This window comes from Amblyomma maculatum, unplaced genomic scaffold, assembly GCF_055883805.1.
Source record: "Amblyomma maculatum isolate TAMU_Amacu unplaced genomic scaffold, ASM5588380v1 scaffold_13, whole genome shotgun sequence".
Lineage (NCBI taxonomy): Eukaryota > Metazoa > Arthropoda > Arachnida > Ixodida > Ixodidae > Amblyomma > Amblyomma maculatum.
In genome coordinates, this window is record NW_028146738.1 from 22279111 (window position 1) to 22301630 (window position 22520).

Below are 22520 nucleotides of genomic sequence, written 5' to 3' on the forward strand. Positions count from 1 at the left end.
CCTTTCACTATTAGCATGCTTACTTCTCAAATGGCATTTCTATGCCCATATTTGCATGTGAACGCTCAGTCTAACATTCTAGCTGGTTCGTATTTACTTTATTCTTTGTCACTGTGGCCGATGTAATTGCAGTTGTCTTGTGCATGTTCAAAGCTTTCAACAGTCCTTATGAAGAGTTTGTGGAAGCATAAAAAATATGAACTGCAATACAGCACATTGGCCAGTTCTCAAGGCTTTTGCTGGCACTGCGCTATGCCTGATGTAAACGAAATTGTTCACAATGGCACCGTGTTATAATCCTGGTCGCATCTGCCAGTTTGCCACTTTTTAGTGACTGTGCGTGTTACCAAGTATTTCTACATGCTCAAAGTTTGCAATTCTTGTGGTTTTTATATGCCCTTTTATTTGAGTGGTCCCAATCTAGAAATTCATCTGTCAAAAACCTCTACTTCTTCACAAATGCAGCTTTCTTAAGAAAAGAAAAAATATGACATATGCCCCTCGTAATATAGCTTATTATCAGTTGTGGGGTATGCTTGTTACGTTGAAGTCTTAAGAAATGAAGGAAAAACAATGCCTTGGCTTGCATTATGTTGTGCGATACGAAAAACGAACTTCCCCAATCGAAGAAAGCCTTGACGACAAAGTAGTTGATGGTATTGCGCTCAGGTGTGTTCATAAAGAAGGGGGGGGGGGGGGGGTTGCCCCACGTTATTGCACCGGATGTCGCAGACCTACGCCATTGGGGGTTAGAAATGGAGTGCTTTCATGGCATACAGAGGAACGAATACAACCGGTCATGGAGACTGCAAACATGCGCCTTATCTGCACTTGTGCCCTCGTTTTTGTGTTCTTTCTGAGTTGTAAACCATCAACAGGTAGCAAGGCTCACATAAAACGGGTACCTTATACGCATGAATGTTGATCCCAGTTGAATTCCAGTTGGGGATCCATTGTTATCCAACTGGTATGAACTGGAAGTTTGTTCCTTAAACCATTTACATCAGTTAGGATTTTTGCCTGGTTTGTTTCAAAGTAATGTAGAAATATTGTCAGTGTTGTTCAAGTTACTGCCTATGAAGCAACACAGTTTTACAAAAAAACAATGGTTGTGAGCCGCCTCATGCATTTATTTTTTCGTTTTGAAAATGTTTCAAGCTACAATAATTGCCATGTCACTTTGCATAAAAGAAGCTATAGCTTTTTACAGGAATGGTTTTAGAGTGTGCTAAAGAAAGAAAGTGTAAAGAAAGATGGAATAGTGACATATGTGGCCTCTTTTATGCATGATGTTTGTGTGCCGCACATGAAGTGAAAAGATATCTCTGTTGATATCTACATTTCAATGATGCATTGTGTGTGTGCTGGCTAAGATGTTAGGAAGCTGGTGCATTTCGCTCCCTAGTAAAAATACACCCAAACATATTAGATTTCAATAGGCTTTGCAGTTAAAAATTTTGCAACTAATTTCAAAGTCCAATCTGGAGTCAATGTTTTCAATTCAAGCATATTAGATAGTCTCGAGAGCTAAATTAAATGTTTCAGAGAGCAACTCATGCACTTAGGTCCTGGACCCATTTACAAAGGAGCAGCAGACGTTAGCTGCAGAGTAGGATAAAAAAATTTACACATTATTTAATAAAAAGTGCAAGAATTAGAGACCTTATGTCTAGAAGATCTATTAATGCGAAAGTATTACTTCGCTATGTTTATTTATTTATTTATTGTAAGTACCTACAGCGCCCATGAGGCATTATTGTAGGCGGGATACAACTACATACAATAACACATGCAAAGAAGATATAAGGAAACTTGTTAGCAAGGTAACACAACACACTGATAGAACACTAAATGAATTCTCAAGTAGTATAAGTGATAACATAAAATACATTAACACAGCGCTGGCAAACGCACAAATTTCACAGATTTCTGTCCGCAGACCGCGTCCGCACACAGCATCCGCACACCGCATCCACAGAACATGTCTGCAAAATCATGTCCGCAGCAGTTGTGAGTGATTGAGAAGTGGTGGAGGTTAATCAGTGGTGTCAATCGATGGAGGGTGATGTAATGTTGCAGCAGTATCCGTTCTTTTGCATTGCTCCAATGCAGATTCTGCAGGGCTCTTTAACTTTGCAACATTTCTGATTTTACAACCCTAAAAAGTGTATTCATAGCTGTTTTCACAATTTCAGGAATACCTGTTTAAGTTCATTCAGAGAGACCATTAGATTGTGTTTTATTGATTGCAGGTTGCACCAAGTGTGAAAGTGCGGGAGAAACCAGAGGTTGGAGTTTTGAGTTAAAAACGGAGTGGCTCTAAATTGCAGCAGTGCCATCGAGTAAAGAAAGCTTTTACTGTCCTGCCAAGAAAAATAGGAAACATGCAACAAGTGGCATTCATAGTTAAAGATAATTATACTGTATTCTGCACGGAGGTGTCATGTCGTAAACCGGCAGTCAGTATCGGTTATGTAAGAAACACACATTTAATTTACTGAGAATTATCATTTTATTGATATTTGCTCTTGTGGTGCTTGCCCACATAAAACTGCAATACCTTATCTGTGGGCACTTGCATAATTAAAGGCAAGGACAGTACCATATCAAGGTAAAGCTCACTCATTGAAGAAATCTTTTTTTTTTATTTGCAGTGTTGTTTATATGAATTTCCTATCTCAAATCAAAAAAATTCACACTAAGACTTATGCGAGTTTCTACAAGGTCAATATTTTTATTATAGATCGGCAGCCATCTCTTACATCATTTTCTTATTTCAGACTCAAAACAAAATAGTTTTTCTGTGTTTATTTCTTCATGAAATTGGACCAGGCAAACGATTTTTCAAGTAAATAATTTCAATGTAAAACAGTCTCATCGAGATCAAAGCCAGTAATAAACACACTATTATCAGCATACATGATGAGCTGAACACTGTTGTCAATATGAATTATGTCATTTATGTACAAATTCAGCAAAATTGTGTCTAGTACTCTTCATTGAGGTACTAAACAAAATATATAAAGGATGATTCGTTTTTGTTATTGTTCATCTGATTCCTTGAATGGGACTTGATTCAATTATTTCCAATACCTTTACGAGTGCTGGTAATTAAAAAAAAAATATCTCTACGAACGTGTGCTCCATGCTCTAGCAGATTTCATAGAGTTCCCCGATAGAATATTGAGCTTTTATATTAGCATTACATGACATGTTAATTGGATGTGAAGCATGTTTGATGTTCACAAATGCATGCCATTTCCATAATTTCGACTCCCTTAATTGTACGAAATGTTGGCACAGAGCTGAAGTGTTGCCATTGAATTGGACTCCAAATTGTTGACTGGGGGCCGATATCCAAGTTGGAAATGGTCATTTCCGATTTTGATTTGGCCTCAACTGTTTTGTTAAACTTCGAACTATGCTTGGAACAAAGCCATACTGCCGCGGTGCAATCCATCGCTACGTACGTGGTTCGGCTAGAGCAGCTCTTTAGACACAGTGACAGACACAGAGACCAATGACAATTTTTATTTAAACAGCCAACAAAAGTGAACTGAAAACATGGCAACCACTCACCCCATACATGGTTACTATACAAAGGCACACTGCACTTGAACCTTGTCTAGGACGCCTAGCGCGTAGGATGCTTTCGTAAAAAAAAAAAAAAAAAAAAAAAAAAAAGAATAATAACACGGCGTTGTACACAGCATCGAATCCAGGTGCGTACACTTCTGCCTTTTCCCGTGCTCTCTAGTCAAGTGATCCTTGGATGGCGATTATGATGTGAAATGTGATGCATTTATAAAAAAAAAAAATACACAGCGGCACAAAGCCGCGGTGTATATTGTAGCCTATCGCGAGACCTATAGTTTGTCGTAACTGCAGCACTGGAGAGAACGACGCTGGCCACGTGCTAGCTGCAGCAGCTGTGGAATGCACGAGGTAAGTGAGAATTAAGCAGTACAGTACTTTATGAAGCAATATTCAAGACGATTATGCAGTTCTTATATAAAATGTCGATACTTCCATTAACATCGCTGAGCAAAGCCGCACCACACTGAGAATACTCTAGCTGTTAACCCTGTTGTATGGGCTTAGTTAGCGTTCGTCGCGGCAGCAGAGTGACGCTTGCCACGTGTTCTGCAGCTGCTGCACGAAGACTCGGAAGAATGCGTGAGGGAAGCAGGTAATAAGCACTGTAGCACTTTATTACATCAAATTTGACACGATTATGCATGCATGTATTTACGTATAGGGGAGAAAACCTGGGCCAGGGGGCGCTGCGCCGCTGTGTGCGTCAGCGCCCTCCATGGAGACCCCGTCAAAATCTACGCGCAGCCCGGCCGCGTCGTCTGCTAGCCGCCGCATAGAAAAGCATGTTGTCGTCTGCTCCGCGCTGCTTTCTAGCACGTGTTTGCGCGCGCGCGCTCGGTTGTTTCTCTCCTCCTCCGGCCGCATTGTGGCCACCGTCGCGCTCTAACAATGAGGGGGGAAGAAGAAAGAAAAGAACTAGAAGGAAAATAATGACGGCGCACTTTTTTCGCGAAGCTTGTGTGGAAACGGTATCGGGATGGTTGTGGGCCTTTCTTTTTTTTTTTTTTTTTTTTTGGGGGGGGGGGGATATCTCGTACCGTTCGTCTGTCGTACTTCTCTAACTGGCGGTGCTGAAGCAGCCATCGTGGAACCGGGTCGGCCTCAAGAAACAGATATTCCTCATTAATGCGATCACTTTACGTCAATCATCCTATCCTCATACGCGATCCTGCTTCGGGAGCTCAAAACTGCGCGTTCGCTATAGGAGATAACTGAACTAGGAATTGCGCAGCGTAACAGTGGAATTAAGAAGACGAAGATTTCCGTGGAGAGATGTCCCCGTCTGCATGGAAAGTCGTCAGACATTTCCTCGCTGTTCGTCTCGTGGAGAGGAAACTGCCGCAAAAATGGCATGCCTCGGCTTCTGGGGAATGACCCAGGTCGTTAAGAAACCCCTCATCGTTAACGGTAGCTAGGTCATTGATTTCGGATGGCAGCGCCGCAGCAGTGAACTTCCCCTGGCCGATGTCGGCAGGAACCAAAGGGTAAGGCGGCATGCTTTGTGCCTTTGTAGGGAACGCATCCTAAACGCGCCGAAAACAGGCCCCATGGCGCCGGCAGCACTGCCTATAACGTTTGTCCCCAAAGAGCTGAATAGGCCCCTTTCAAGTGACCAGTCACAAAGGGAAAGGAAGGAGCACTCGAAGGCTGGACCCTTCATTCTGTGAACATGGACAGAGGCATCAAGAGGTGCCGCATCAAGTCCTTCAAGATACCTGTCGTTTGCCTCCCGCCTTCAAGCAGCGAATTCGCGTTCATTTTTTTTTATGTATTTCTGAGCCTGCCAACAAGCGCTCTTTGAAAACAATGTCCGGCGATCAATTAAGCATAATTTCTTGCTTTCAAAAGCACCGATAAAAAACATGCCTCCAGCCAGTCTCTATGTCAGCCGGGGCACAGAAAAAAGCAAAATTAAGAACTCCCACTGGCAAAGAGCGCCGGCTTTGCGCGCGAGAACGCGCCACCAACCCCCCTCGTCCTCACTCTCCTTCTCCCGCTCCGCGTGCACGCGCGGCTGAACGTAGCACGCGCTCCCGAGCGAGCAGGCTGGGCAGACTCCGCAGACAGCCACGCGCAGCGCGGGTGCGGATGCGCGTAGGTTTTGTAGTTCCTCTCCGCTCCGCTGGAAACCGAGCGCTGGCGTCGCGGAGCAAACTCCAGCTTTGGTTCCCTATAGCCTGGTAAAGAGGCCTAGCGCGCAAGTTATTTTGGTGGCCGCGGCGATTGATACGAAGCCACGTGCAACGTAGAGAGGGAAGAGGAGTACGGGCTGTACAGGTCTGCGGTCTGCCAGGAAACATTAGGGCGGCCCTGAAAAGGGCCGTTTGGATGCGCAGCGACGTGACGGCGTGGCGAACACAACGCCCTGCACTCGTCCGTCGCCCTTTGCTGTGAACCGTCAACAGTGGTGCACTACGTCGTACACAGTGCCTGGTTATATGCTGCCCTGGATGCTGTAGCGATGCTTCCACTGTAGACATTTACGAGGGTTGCAGCGATGATCTTGGAGAGCTGATCGACGCCGCGATCACTGACATGGGCTGCTGCGTACAAAGAAAATCCTCGGCCTCTTCGCAGCATACAGGAAACGGTGCTGTAAAGGAGTAGAAAAATGTTGCATTATGAACATAGCGATTTGATGAATGCGCAATATATTACAAAACTTTCGACAAATAAATCTGCGTTCTTGTACCTCAACCAGGGTTGAGAATGCGCACGGCAGACGTGCGCCTCAGCATAGCAGTCAGGCAGCGGTTAGTTGCCGACGGCGGATGTTTTCGTGGAGGTCTCCATAGCCGTGGCCGATTTTTTTTTTTTTTTTTTTTTTTTGAACACGAGGAGCGTCCATGCCACGAGCTGCTGCTGCACGAGGTCCTGGAAGCACGTGGGGAGAGACAAGCGACACAGCACTTATAAATAAGCAAAATGCGAGACAATTTTGCGCGATTTATTCTTACCTTGACGGTGCTTGCGATCTCCCGCAGGTCGTCGCCATTATCAACGTCATTCCGACCAACGTAAAGCACGGATCGGCGTTCCTATAGGCGTGCCGAAAGCGCATTCACGTAAACGCGCAGGCCCGCCATCGTCGAGCACCTCGGTGACCGAACGCGCCGGTGCCATTGCAGCAGCGAGATCCACGAACCGAATGCCGGAATCGCGCGCGTTGCCAGAGCGGGGGGCACCTAGCGGTTCCCTAAAGCATCTAGGTACGAAAAAAAACAAGCAAACCCAGTTTTTGACTACGTCACGTCCGGTTAAGCATCGAGCCCGACGCAAATAACGTCACGCCAGGCCACGGCGTGTCCACCAATCAGCGTTTCCAGCCGAGCTACCCCTAAACGCTTCTATCCGGTTACTTCAGTCGCCGGTGGCCAGACCGGGTGGCGACGGCAGCGGCTGGAACTCTTGACTGAAAGCCCCACCTGTATACAAGAGCTGTAAATAAATGTTTTCTCCTCCTCCTCCTGCCTGACCATGGAGTCAGGTATAAAAAAAAAAAGAAAATCTACTTCCTCATGCACAAAAATCAAAAAGTAAAAAGAAACATATATGCATTTGTAACATGTGAAGAGCAGCCACAGAAAAAAAAAAAAACACCAGCGCAAATTTCTACTTATAAACTATATGATTTCCAGTTTGCAACCTGCATGGTAGAATACCCTCGGATATTGCGTCAACGTGGGAACAGTTCGCTTCAAATTGCTGTAGTACCCTCTCGAACAAAGCAAAATATGGGTTGCGATGCGCAGCATACACCTACATGTGTATATGGTAAAGCGCGTTAACGAGAGAAGTGAAACCCGCGTGCTCATAGATGCCTCAAACAACCCGCTGCATATTGCATCATAGTGTATATATCTCATTTTTATCTTATTTTAATCTACCCTGTTCCTTATTTCTGCCGCTCACCTCTTTGACTTCCTCTACCGCTTCTTATTTCCGCTGACCCAGTTCAAGTGCTTCAGATATTAGTAGCAGATACTTGGGCTGGCAAACATCTTTTCCTTCCCGTTTTTTTTTTTTTTTTTCTAATAATTAACCACTTACTTGCTCAAAGACAGGTAATCTATGCGATACGCCCGCGCGACCTGCAGTCCTCGGGCCACGCGCGCCGACAGATGGCGCCTGGTGTCGAGAGTAGGAGGTGCAGTCACTGTTCCTGAAGCTCTGGGGTTTAGAGATACCAGTGGCCGGGTGAATAAATCGGCGGTGGAAACTAGCAAAAAACGACTGGAAGATTGGTGGCGTAAAAGCAGAGAAGTGACATAATGTTACTAATGTAGAAACAAAAAAATAATAAATAGAATGATGGTTTAGTTAAACAATATAAATCAATAATTAAGATATAGGTAGAAAAATGAGCATGATAGCTACTGCTACCACCCCATTTCAAAGGGGACGCTCCTATATGCCATCCATCCATCCATCCATCCATCCATCCATCCATCCATCCATCCATCCATCCATCCATCCATCCATCCATCCATCCATCCATCCATCCATCCATCCATCCATCCATCCATCCATCCACCCACCCACCCACCCGTCCGTCCGTCCGTCCGTCCGTCCGTCCGTCCGTCCGTCCGTCCGTCCATCCACCCACCCACCCACCCACCCGTCCGTCCGTCCGTCCGTCCGTCCGTCCGTCCGTCCGTCCGTCCGTCCGTCCGTCCGTCCGTCCGTCCATCCATCCATCCAGGAGCGCGCTAACTGCCTACGTGAGAGGGTACAGCTCTCCTCAAGCCTTGTTTTCCATTATATTGAACGTGAGACCATTTTCTCACGTTCAATATAAACAGACAAATGGCACCAGTCGCTGTGCGTACTTGTGCGCGAACTCCGGTTGATCGCTATCTTCAGTGTGGCTCAGACGCATGTTGAAAGAGTGCACGGGTACAACACTGTAGCATGTGTATACTGCCGCCACTTGTCAACACTACTTAGACTAGCTAAGGCTTCTGCCTATCATTTTGTTCCTTGCTCCTGCGTCATTACACTGCGACAGAGCTGCTTCGTCACACATTCAGCACAGCGAAATTGGAATTGCATTGCAATATTAAATTTAACCTTGATATATCGCAAACGCGTGGAATTTGCTAAGTATCGATCACCATCAGAAGCGAAATTCGCACAAGTCTCGACGATCACCGATAAAACACGCAGCCTTATAAACTCTGATAGCACATTTCGCTATAATATGTCACGATACAGGCGAGGATCTGAGGAAAACCAAAAAAAATTGTAAAATCGAAAATTTCTACCAAACTGGGCATTTTGTATGCCGGAAACCTTTGCGGTCAAGTTTCATTGATAATACCTTATAAAAATCACTAAATGATAGCTCTTAGTTTTTTATAAACGCATTTGATCTACGCAACCGTATACTTTGTTTACTAAATCCGATGCACGGACTATAATGTATTTAGGTAGTTATGTGATGCGCTCTCAAAATAAAACCACGGTTTAAAAAGCCTCTAAAAATGTTTATACCATGCAGGCTTCAGGACACGAATGAGCGCACACGTCAGGCGAGCGTTCACGTTCTAGTGCGATGACGCCACCAAGTAGTGGAGAGGCCTTGATCCGTCTCGGTGGTGTTGCAACAATCTATCCTACCCCCACCCCCCCCCTCCCTCCACTTGAGAAAAAAAAGTTTACTTGAGGATGAAAAAGGAGAAAGGTTTTTCATCTCGCTTTTTGTGCACTTAAAGGCAGCTAACGCCCGTCCTAAATTCAACCAGATTAAGGGGCCTCTGCCTTTTTTTTTTTTTGTAGAAATAATGAATATTGTCTAGGGACGAGACATATTGGTGTACGTTAGTTGCAACACAAGTCTATTGGTGGAGTAGCTCGGGCTTGTGAAACATACAGGTGCTTTCGGATCAAAGGCTGAAGGTTTGAGGCCGGCGAACGCATGCCACAGATCCGCGAACCAAGTGTACTGCCAGCGAGTTCATCAAGGATGCCACTGCTGTCAAGCACGCCCTCCAGAAATGATACCGCCACTTGAAACCTGCTTTAACTTATCGGGGAAATTAGCCTTGAGGAACTACAGGAACTACAGAGAAGAGACCCTTAACCCAGGACATCACAGCACAACCTATGTATTCTGCTACTTTGTACATTATCATTTCTCCCCGAGTTCCTCCTCATTGGCCAGCGCAGCGACACACGTGGACCTTCCACGGACTAACGGGACTTAACAATCTAAAAACTGTCCAACCTGTCTTTCAGGTCAGGTAGAAAGCAGCCCCTCTGCTTCCATTTTTTGCGCCTGAAAGGCGTTCAACAATCAGTTCGCGGCACATATTATAGCACAAAACAAACTTAAGAATTTGCTCATACGACCTGCGTCACTGCGCCATGTAAAATGCGCCCACGTGCAGTCATTTTGGACTTGTCCTCCTAAGACGCCGCCCTTTGCAATTTTATGGAATGAAAACGTGCGCTCAGTTTTATATTTATTATATTGTTAAACGATATCATTATCTTTTTAGTGTCTGATATTTATCAAGTACTGAGAATTGTTTTGGGACATTTCAATAAATGAGATGCTGTTTTTTATATTCGAATCGAAATTGCTCATTTTTATCTTTTTTTTTTTCATTTGACCCAATTCGAAACTACAAATTTTACATGAAATAAAGTGCAAGATCCATGCATAAAACAAAGAGAAAGTTTCAATGGCAACACCTGAGTGCACCGTGTCAGAATACAAGGCTAAAAATTGATTTTCTCTGATACACTCGCAGAGTTTGATATTTATTTTTGGAATTTTAAACATTAAAATGCAGCACTTCTAGTCCGTAATATTTACGAAGTACTGGGGATTGTAGAGGGACGTTTAATAAAAATCGAAAGATGTTTCTTTTATTTCTTAAATTTAAGTCTAAGTTGTCCAGTTTCTGATTTTCTTTTAATTTTGGCGGATTTTGAAGCAGCATGGATAGATAACCTATACTTGTCTGAGAGTTACATATTTTACCTTAAACGATGAAAATAACTTCCATAATACAGGAAACAAGTTTCAATGGCAACAACTCATTGCATGGTGCCAAAATGTAGGGCTCAAATTGAGTTTTGTCACCTCGTCGCTCCTGCATGGGACAACCTGCGATTTTTGCCAGAAAACCGCGGCAACGTGAGGCGCTTTTATAGCTTTTGTAAAATGAAAGTAGCGTTGATTTAATGAGTATGAAACTATGTAGGACAAAATTTCTTGGCGCAAGCAGTGCTCCGAACTTTTTGAAATGGCAAAAACGGCGTTTTCTACCTGTGATATACGATTTTTTTCTCGAGACTACTACGTACATCGCAAAATTAAGGTACATTTTTCTGTATCAGCACATGTGCCCATCAAATGTAAAGATTCCATTGCATACAAAAAAGGGCAAAGAGATCTCGAATACCGTTCTTGCATTAACCGATTAGAAAGTGGAAGAAAACATTATGGAGCACTTAAGCTCCGCCGTGAAAGGTATATGACGCGGTAGGAAGCGCTCATGAACTTTTTTTTTATTTCAAATTTTATTTTATTTTTTAATTAGTTGTATATATTTTCGCCCATAGCCGACCGGTCAATGGCGTCACCGGTAAGCTTGGACGCCGCTTCTTTAAACTTGGTGTGTTCCAGTACGAGTTCAGCGGACGCGCCGTTAGTGTTCGATGCAATTCCGGGAAATTCCACCGTTAAGGGTATGACGCATTAGTGTTACACAGGGAAAATGCTTTTCACTTTTTTATGTTTAAATTTTTATACACCGATACTTAGCATCAGGAAACGTTGGTTTTCCACTCCGAGCATTTTGACACCTTTGTACAAGTTACTTTTTCCAACGTTTCATTTTTCAGTGATTTCAATTAATGGTTCAAATACACGCTCTAAATATTCGTAATTAGCATCATCAAGTATTGGATTTTCATTCTGACTATCTGGGACCTTTAAACCCCCTTTTCAAAATTTTCAATTATTTCAATTAATTGCTATATTAATGCTCTTTTTTAAGAACATTTTTTTTTCATTTTGAGCATTCTGACGCTTGAACCTTCTTTTTCTAATTTTCATTTTTTCAATTATTTCAATTCAATAATTGATTAATCACACACATTAAATTAAAAAATTGACGTTAGCAAGAATTGACTTTTTGTTGTGCGCAATTTAACACCTGCTAAGCTCTTTTTTATTTTTTTCATTGATTCTGATTAATTATTCCACTAATTAGACACATTGCATTTTTAATTGGCGTCATCAAGCATTGGCTTTTCACTCTGAGTATTCTGCCACCTTTGAACTCTCTTTTTTCATTTTTCATATTTTTAATTCATCAATTAAGTACAATGCTTTCATTAACTCGCTATCGCCTGTCACACATCAATCAGTCATCAATGACTAGGCCCACAAATTACCATAATACGATTTTTTTTTTTACGCAGCCCCCGATTAGTTCCGACACGCGATGCCGACAACTCCTACTACAATAGACGCCGACGTCGTTTCAGCCGAAGGAGCTGTATAAGTTATCGCTTAATAAAAAAAAAAAGCGAAAAAAAAAAAAACGCGTGCTCCCGGTGGGATCCGGATTCGTGACCTACAAATTTCTCGTCCGGTGCTCTACCTGACTGAGCTAGGCGACTACTGTTCAATCTCCAGGATTTTAAGTATCTGTGTTGCGTGTGTTATAACCTATCATCCCCCGTTCGCCGTTATGGACGAGATGGGTGGTTATTTCTTCTACTTTATTATCAATTATCTTTGTGATCACATTATTATTTCACAATGAACAACACAAAAAATCTCATATGCTTTCATTGGTGTTAGTGGCTGCTGGCTATTTTTGTATGCATGTCGAGTCCCTCGTTCTCCCTGCAATTCTTTTCTGATCAGGTTTTCCCTCTCAACTCATACGCCTGTAGTTCTGGATAGCGAGTGCGCTGCAGTTAGAGCATATGCTGCTTCGCTTTACCGCGTCCACAGAGCTACGTCAGCTACGTCGCGACGTGCTTGCGGCCTGAGGGTGCTTGGAGTAGCATCGAAACGCTCCTGTGGTCGCGCGGCACTGCGCGTATCCGTGACCTCTGAATGCACAGGGCCTATACATTCATCGAGCTGGCGGGCTTGCAGTCCCGCTTGCTCTTTGCCAGGTAGTGCATGCGTGACTCGAACGCTCCGTGTGTGCTACCTTGGACGTATATGCTGCCGAGCGCCCCAACCCGGCAGCTTGTGCATTGATTCTGTCGCGCGCGCGATCTGTTTGCGATAGGGTGCTACGTGCGCGCGGCTATTTCGTTTTTTTTTTTTTTGTTGTTTTTTTTTCATCTCCTGCCGTTTTTTTTTTTTTTTTTTTTTTTTTTTTTTTTTTTTTTTTTGCGGCCTGAAGCATAAAGTTAAGGTTGGCCTTTGCATTGAAGCGAAAACATTGATGATGCTGCAGCCATCTCGGAGAAACTAATGCGTACACGCGCAAAGTGCCTCCTACAAACAAGCGCTAAATGGCCAGCTGCATTATTGAGCCCTGCTTTTTTTTTAGTATGCTGCGTCGACTGATCAATTACTTTAACAGAAATATCGCGGTTGTTGTTGTTTTTTTTTTCACTTACACTGCCTTTGCATTCCAAGCTCTTTAAATATGTGCTCATAGTGACGCGCCTCGATCTAATATGTGATACATTGTGAGGCACTCGCCGTTAAACCGCGCCAGATTCGCTCTCTTATAGGCATATTGCTTCATCAGCCAAATTCACAATACTTTAATACAGTGTCACTAACGGTCCCGTATCGCTCAAAATTCGGCGTCGACGTCGTTCGCCATGAACGAAAAATCTGGATGGAAAATTCAGGAGCAGTTTGAAATGTTCAGATTAGCGCTAAATTTCTCAAGGAAGTTCCGTAACTGAAGGAAGGAAATTTATGGAAAATGAAAAGTGGGTCAACTATGAAGGGTGGTGTACGTCGTACCCAGTACTTTCCTGATGCGAGACAGACACGCACTCATAGGTCGCGAAGGCTCGCGAAGGCTCGCTGGCTGAGGCTGAATAAAGGTACACTTACTGAATTCGCGATGCGAGCGGGGTCCAACAACGCAATCTTGTTCCGATATTAATAGGCGACGCTCAATAAGCACCGATGTTTAAACGTCAGGGCGCGCATCCTTCAAGGACCCAGGTTCGCATGGGCACTATGCATGATTCTATGAAAAAAATAGTTTTCTTTTCCTTTTCTTTTTTTTTTACTCATTTGTGATATGATACTTTTTGCCTCTTATGCTGCGGTTGTCAGGCCTGTCCGGTATAGTGGCGCAGTAGTTTTGTTTTAACCATCTACCTCCAGCATTTCTCTTGCCCAGCCTTTTCGGGATTAATATAACCTGGTGTAGTGACGAACGTCTTTAGCATCAGTGTATAGGCTCTCTATAATTTTTCTTTTGTCTTCTCTAGGCTATATACCTTTCTTTCTCTACCTCTCTTCCTTGTGATTAGTTTATCAGCACTTTCTCTCATTTTTTTTTTCTCTTTCATTCTTCTGCTATAGTTCTTTTTTTTTTTTTCTCCTTTGTGGATTTTTGTGAACCTATACTATTACAAGGCCGTAGGAGACTGCCAAGCTCCATTTCCCACCCCATTTTATTTCTATTCCATTTCTATTTGTTGTGGACTATCCTGCTTACTATTTTGCTCCTGTCTCACTGTTTTCCTGTCGTTCTGTACGTCTGTCTCTCTCACCGCACTTTCTTTGTCATCTTTTAAATATCCGTTGAGGTTGAGATCGAGGTTGAGGTTGTTGCTGACTAAAGGGTTCTGCAGGCAATTTGTATATCTGTTGTTTTGCTGCTGTTCTTTGCTTTTCCTGTCCTGTTTTCTGTTTTTGTTTGTTTTCAGGTCTGGATGCAACTTTCTCGCGTTTTTTTTTTCTTTAGGCCAGCGTGGACCATTTTGCAACTTGAACCTCATTTTCATCATCATCATCATCATCATCATCATCTTATTATTATTATTATTATTATTATTATTATTATTATTATTATTATTATTATTATTATTATTATTATTATTATTATTATTATTATCATCATCATCATTATTATTATTATTATTATTATTATTATTATTATTATTATTATTATTATTATTATTATTATTATTATTATTATTATTATTATTATTATTATTATTATTATTATTATTATTATTATTATTTCACTGTTTAAAATTTTTTTAATCGTGAGCTTTTGCTCCTTTTTATTTACTTTTAATTGGCTGCGAGCCCAGTAAAGCTTTTAGGGGTACAGGCTCCCTCTCCTTGTTTGTTGTTTCCATATTTGTTCGAGAGGACAAATAAAATGGGCACAATGGGTTTAGCCGTAACGATGGATTGGATCGCGGCGATGACACGTTTTATAGCCTATACGGACGAAAATGGGTGAAGCGTGACAATGCAAGCGCTTACAAGCTTCGCTTCGTAAAGCTCATGCGCTTAGGTAAAAGGAGAAAATATTTGAAAATGCTGCTCTTAACAAGCATCGCTTATCGGCCATTAAATACGTGTACCATGCGCTTGGATCAGCGTGTTTATTTACTTAAATTGCGTACCTGACTCTCATCACATCCGCCTTTATTTTGCACTCAGGACCTGTTAATGGCTTCAAAAACTAAGTGTCATAGGTTTAGATATGCAGCACTGCACTAAATAAATTAACTATTAAATGTTTACTCAGTAACCAACATGTACTATTTTCCTGTGCCTAAACGTGAATAATAGTGATCTTCAAAAAATTCACGATGGTGTGGCGATATTATTTGAAATGCTTTCATATCGAAATATGAGACAGGAATGACACGCGATTTGTTAACCCGAAGTAAACTCGAACAGTACGATCTCCGTCGTATTGCTTGCCGAGTTGGCACGAGTAAATACAATCACCAGCGCATTTTTTTTTTTTTTATAGCTTTCGAACATTTACGCAAGGAAAAACTATCGCTGGAGATGCCCCGTAGTAATTATGTCACAGTGCATTGGCAGCTAGGGTGCCCTCGAGACCGGCCATGGGAGGAGGTAGCTCGCCGCTGTTCCCGCCACCACGGCGCTGCTGTGAACCTTTGCAGGGGCTTTTACCTTTGCAGCCAGGGAAGAGCGTCGTCTGCTACAGAAGTGCGGCGTTCCAGTGTGCTTCCTAACTGCTCTGAAGCGTTGATCGCACTTCGTAACGTCATTATCTGCGCTTTAGAAATCTACAGACTAGTGTCCCGTGACAGTAAGGACGATTACTGTTTAGAAATAAATGGGCGTCTGTGATAATTACCGCTTTGGGCAGAGCAGGTGCACGTTTTGTGCCATTTGGTGCAAACAATGACGAATCCTGCCACGTGCCCCAACCCTTAAGCATGATTCAATCTTGCCATTTGCGTTAGGTGTTAAGTGATAGGTTGTACACTTCCTTCGGTCGAAAAGTCATCGGCGAAGTTGTTGCAGTCCGCATCACACTTCGGAAATAATCGGGGCCTGCGTAATAAAAATCGTACCGTGGCAATTCGTGGTTCTAGTCGTCGATTACCGATTGTTTTGTAACTGACGGAGATGAGTTAACGAAATCACTGAAACTAACTTAAGGGGAAATTAAAGAAATCGAAAAATATAGGAAAGAGGGGGTTCAAAGGTGTCAGTATGTTCAGAATGAAAGCCAGTGCTTGATGGTTTTAATTAAGTAAAATTCAGAACGTGCATTGATCAATTATGATGTTACGGGCGAAGAAGAAGAAGCGGGCAATGGCGTGGGCAGGTGCGTTCGCTACCATCGCCATCGGTCATGTTCTGTCTCCTTTCTTCATCTGCTTGCTGCCCCGTAACATTTGGTGGAGGTGCGGGGTATCGATCCCCGTACCTCTCGCACAATAACAATATTATTGAAATAGTTGAAAAAATTGAAAACTGCGTTGAGAGGTGTACTACTCAGAATGTAAAGCAAATGTCTGCTGATGCTATTGGATTGCAAGGCATTTATTTCGTCAGAAAAGGCAGAATGCGGACCATCCATGGTTATCAGTCCACGGCTGGTAGCGACATGAACAGCTCATTCAATGACCCGGATTTGAACTCCCAGGTCTGAGCTGACCAACACGGCCTCGGTGCTAGGTGTATATATCGGTGTGTACAAACTGTAAAATAAAAAAGTGACAAGCATCGTTCGTATATGTGAAACACCATAGCATCTTAAAAGCGGAGCTTAGGTGTCCCCTATTTTTTAAATTTTCCGACGTAATCTAAATGCGTAGCCGGAAGCGAGTGCGTGCTCGCTAAGTTCACTCCCATTTCATCGCGTACCGTTCAAATGAGTTTTCTTCGTCTTTTTTAGCAATAACAATAAGATCCACGGCTCTAAAAAACATCATGAGCCATATATGTGCGAGGCCTCTGAATGTTGATGTCGTCTGAACCCGAGGCTTGAGACGATTGAGGACTATGGGCCTTATAAAGGATCAACGCACCCTTTTTTATTCCCACATATTCTAACCTGACAGGTCTTTCATAAGAACTTTTGGCACTTTTTTCATCTATTTCCTGAGTTAGCTCATTTGTTTTCGTTTTTGCTGCCGGCTAAAGCGGCCCGAATCGGCCAGCCTTTCCGGAACTGCAAGGTGGACTTTTTTCGTAGGTTAATATAGTGCACTTTTTCTTATATCAGGACCTTCGTCATTTTCAAATACTTTACACCCCTTTTCTCCTTAAATCAGAAACTCGGCCTGTTTGTGGTAGACAGTCCCTCCACTTTAAAAGGTCCAACAGGCCTTGCATAGTTTGCCAAGCGTGCACAATCGCCTCTACACCTCTTAGCGTAGCTATTGTCAGATCCATATGGGCAACGACCACATCAGTTGTCCGCGGGCAGATATTCCGCTACTCATGACTTCGCAGACCCCGGCACTAGCTCTTAGCAATATTCCTGATTGTACAAAAGTCAACCTATAGTCAATGCCCATTTTCATCCAGAGCAGTCGATCTCTAGGTAACCATAAAGTGCTTTTTTTTTTTCCACCAGTTGATTAAATTTCACTCAAATAATTTACTCGTATTTTCTGCACGTCGCTTTGTGTTGTGCCACTGCATGTAACTTTGCTTTCTTTATTTTTTTTTTCAGTTTTTCATTTAGACAGATATGCAGTGGATGATTTAGGACATATGCTACGAAAAGCATCACGCCTTAAGGGCCACACCACCCGCTAGATTTTGACCACTTCGGTGATTGCATATTTGTAAATTTAACAATATTCCCTTACCAGAAGTGTGTTGCACACCCTTCATATTGTACGCAACAATGTCTCTCCGGGGTACCGTTCTCTCCCAGTTGCAAGACAAATGGCCATTTGGCAGCGGAGAGGTCTCTTCCCCCAGTTATGCCGGTGCCAGCTGATATATTATGGCTCAAAATGCATTGTAATATGGTTGCTCAGTCCATACACATTTTTTTTTTAAACGATAACTGAAAGACACCACCTACCCTCTGAGTGAATATTTTCACAATTTTACGCTCGAGAAATAACATCCTTAAAACTTTATGGACAGTGCCGGCACCAACACTGAACTGCAGGGTAACATGTGCCGTACAGCCGAGAAGGCACAGACACTCACACAGAAAAACAGAATATTTGTATAAAAAAAACACCAAATAAATTCGCGCAGCTACTGCAGAATACCCGGACCCGCTTATGATGGAACTCTATGCAATAAAATAGATGCAGGCCATAAATAAAATAGATTCCATAACAGAAGCCCACATTTCTACAGACTCCTTAGCCGCCATAAAACAACTGAAGAAAGTGACAAAGACGCTATGTGTAACCCAGGAAATCCACGCACTCAATAAAAAAAAACAAAAAACAAAGATACGCATCCAGATATACATTGGACACAACATGATGCTGAGAACGCTGAGCAGAGAAAAGTTGACCACCTCACACACGAAGTTCTAAGCACTAATGCGCCCCCCCACAAGGCTCCCATTTGATGCCCGCTTCGCTGTTCCCATCTTAGCATCCTCTTTAAGGAAAAGTACACGTGCACCCTCATTCCCCCGTGTACATTCCTCCTCCCTCATAACTTGACGAGATTGAAGGAGGTTTCCTTTAGAAGGATAAGAGCTGGGGCGGCCCTTACCCCGTCGGTAACATGCCGATGAGAATTTCAAGCAGACATCGGACCAACCACATGCCCGAAGTGTTCCACACCAGCTGCAGAAGTGGATGTTCGCCATCTGCTGTGGACTTGTGCAGGGACAAGGGCATCAAGCACACAGATTCTGCGCGAAGTGGGCCTAACCACAACAAGGGAAGAGGACTTCTCTAAATGGCTTACCGACAACGACAAGAGTGGGAGCCTGCTCCGGTTCCTTACCGAAAATAATTTACATGAGCTTCTATAATATGCCTTATGGCAAGCTTGCGCTAAAAAAAAAAAAAAAAAAGCTACTGCAGCGTTGGCAGTGCTGGCGTATCGGCGCGCGGCCGGCGTGGCGCAAACTTCGACCGCAACAGTGCTTAGGCGCAAAGCGCCGCCGCTTTCGGAGGCGCAGTTCCAGAACTGAAAAGGATCTATAAACTATAAACGATGGATGTCACCACCATAGGAGGCTATGTCACCACCTATAACCTCAACTACGCCCCACACTCGCGCCGCGATGCGAGCGCCCCTCGCGGCGAGAAGGAGATTTCTGTAGTGGCAGGTGCACCCGGTCTCACCGCGGTGACGCGGCGGATCTGCTGTGCGTGGATCGCATTCGTCGTTCGTTATTTCGGCATTCTATGGTCGCAAATGAATTGCTAGGATGCAGTCGCTGGGTTGCACACATTTTCACTCGCCTGTTAAATTATTTCTCACGTCCCCAATAAGCATTACGAAGTAAAGTTTAGATTGCTGCCGTCCAACGAGCAGTGAGCTGGCAATTAAGCCCGGATATGCCGCGTCCAGATTTTCCGAGAAGCGTTTTTCCTAAAAGAGGACACACTGCTTCACCTGCGTTAGCAGTCTTTCTCAACTCGCAAAGAAAAAAAAAAACAATTGGGCATCTTATAGGCATCTGCACTATCTGCATGGTGACTATTGGCATGCCCGACAAATGGAATGCACGTCTACTGGGACCGCCGTGTGCGCCCAGTGGGCCGCGCTCGTGGATGCAGTTGATCATTGCATAATTTATACTTAAACTGTCCTGTGGTCCATATTTCTTCTCTACGATAGCTTGTATGAGCACCAGTACAATGCAGAGAGTAACCAACGGGAATGGAGCGTTTTAATTGCGCATTTACTGTGTCTTGCGCTTAGTTTCGCGAATTTGTCTTGGCAACATTTTTTTTATTTCTTTCATTATTTTTTCCTCCCTCTCAGCTCGTTCTTTTTTTTACTTCCACACCCTTTCCTTCCACTTTCTGCCGTTACTTTCCTTCTCCCCTGTCTGCCATTCCATACACTTTATTCATTTAATTGTGTTAATGACATTTCGATGCCTACAGAGCTGTTGAACCTCGAATGATGAACTGTTTCTCATGCCATACTGCTCAATCGAGACTAGTAACATTGGTAAACGTTACTATTTCTTTTACTTATTCGTGTACGCTCTGAGTAGATTTTATTCACTACACGCCATCCCGCTCCAAACAAGTGGTCGATCGGCGGGCTGCCACCTGTTACCTTCCCCTGTTCTAACTTGATTTTGTGGCAGATGACTTGAAAGTACGATTAAAGAGGAAATAAGGATCGTTACAAAAAAAAAAAAAGAAATTAGAATTCAAGTCGGGATTTGAGGCAGGAAGTTCTTTCAACGAAAGAGAAAAGTAAGCATGATACAATCCCTGCGTGCCCGACAGAGAGGAAAATATGCACGTGCATTAGAAACCGTAGGTCGCTTGTTGTGCCGTGCTGTAAAAGCCGGAATACATGCGGCGTTTTTTTCCACGATTTTCGCGCGTCGAAAACTGCCGCGCCGACGCGACGCCCAGCTCGAGATACATGGAACGACGAAGCGGCGCGAGCGCCGCCGCGGATCCCTCGATGCGAAAGCAAAGGCATCAGAGAGCGGAAATAACCGCAGAGCGAGGTACGTGAGAGAAGCGACGCTGTCCCTTGTGGTAAAATCGCGAAAGTGGTCGTTCTAACGCTACTGTGCTAAATGTAGAAAGCGTGCATAGGCGCGCAAGGATTTGGCTCGCTCGAATGAACGATGCTAACTGGGAATGCCCGCTCGGATACCATCGGCACGTTTTTTTTTTTTTCTTTTTTACAAATTTCACTCTAGGGAGCAAACAAACACCTAACGATCCGAGAGTAGGTCATATACTCACAAAAAAACGACATTCCGTGATTGAATAAGCGTTTATTTTTACGATAATCACATTTCTGCGACCAAACTATAACCAAACTGCCGCATACCTCGTCAGCCATGGCGGCCATGTTGACAGCGGCCGCTCAAACCGGAAATGCCAGCTTTCCGCGCTCCTATTGGCTCGCGTCGGCAGTAGCTTCCGGTTCGAGAGGACGCCGCACTGTCGAGCACCGCGTGGAAAGAGCGATCAGTGTGAATCTGCCATCCTTTGCTTTATCGTCGAGAAAAGTGGCAACCGCCTAACCAGAAAGACAACTAAAGCTTTTGAAATGTCTTCTGCGTAAAATGTCGCCTGCGGCATTGTCAAGCCCCGGTAATCGTTCTTGAGTTTTCAGGCTTTTCGCGTTGTTTACTTTTTTTTTTTTTCATGCTTCTTTCTCCTCTTCGGCTCCAGCTTCATTCATTCCTATTCTTCTCCCATGCTCGTTCCAATCTTTTCTGCCGCTCAACTCCCTGAAGCTTTCCTTTTTTTTTTTTTTTTCTCTCAGTCAGTCCTGCTTGGAGCCTTCGAGTCTGGCTTTGTGTGAAGTTGCACCACACATGGGAGGAGAGGTGTTCGCCACAAATGTTTTTTTTTTATTATTTTATTTTCTATATTTTTACTATGGTTTTGTATCCCCCTCCCCCTTTTCGTTTTTTGCTCGGCCTTTTCCAACTGCGCCCGCTTCTTTTGTCGGTGTTTTGAGCCTAGAAATAAACGCCCAGCAGGCAGCCAGGGCTCGTCCGTGCCTCTCCGGCTTGTGTCGTGTGGCTCCCGCGTTGTTTATGCTTCCCTACATCACTCCAGCTGGCCGAAACTGCCACCACTGCCCAAGCCCAGGGGGCCAAGCCTGCCACTACAAAAATCCTCCGGCGCCCACTCGTGGCGCGGCCTGTTCGCCGCGAGTGCTGCCCCGGGGTTTCTGCACGGGGCCCACTCTAAATTTGATATTGAGGGCGAAGAGACGTGCCCCACTGCGGTGGTGCAGTGGTTAAGAGGCCCGACTATACTGTGCCGGAGTACCCGGCTCGATTCCGACCGCCGGCGGCTGCGTTTCGATGCAGGCGAAATGAAGAGGCGTCCGTGTGCTGTGCGATGTCAGCGTATGCTACATATCCCCAGGTGGTCGAAATTACTCTGTAGTCCTCCACTACCGGCTCCTCTTTCTCTCTTAGCACTTTCACTTTTACCTTCTTCCCTTTCCATACGGCGCAGTTCAGGTGTCCACAGAAACAAGTGGGACAGATACCGCGCCTTTCCCTTCCTGTGAACCAATTATTATTATTATTATTATTATTATTATTATTATTATTATTATTATTATTATTATTATTATTATTAGTAGTAGTAGTAGTAGTAGTAGTAGTAGTAGTAGTAGTAGTAGTAGTAGCAGTAGTAGTAGTAGTAGTAGTAGTAGTAGTGGTAGTAGTAGCAGCAGCAGCAGTAGTAGTAGTATAACTAACGCTCTGGCGTGAAAACACATTAGGAATCTTAGTACGGCGGCTGCGCCCAAACTGCGCATCCTGATATTAAAAAAAAAAAAAAAAAGCAGCAAGCTAACAGCCGATTAGAAC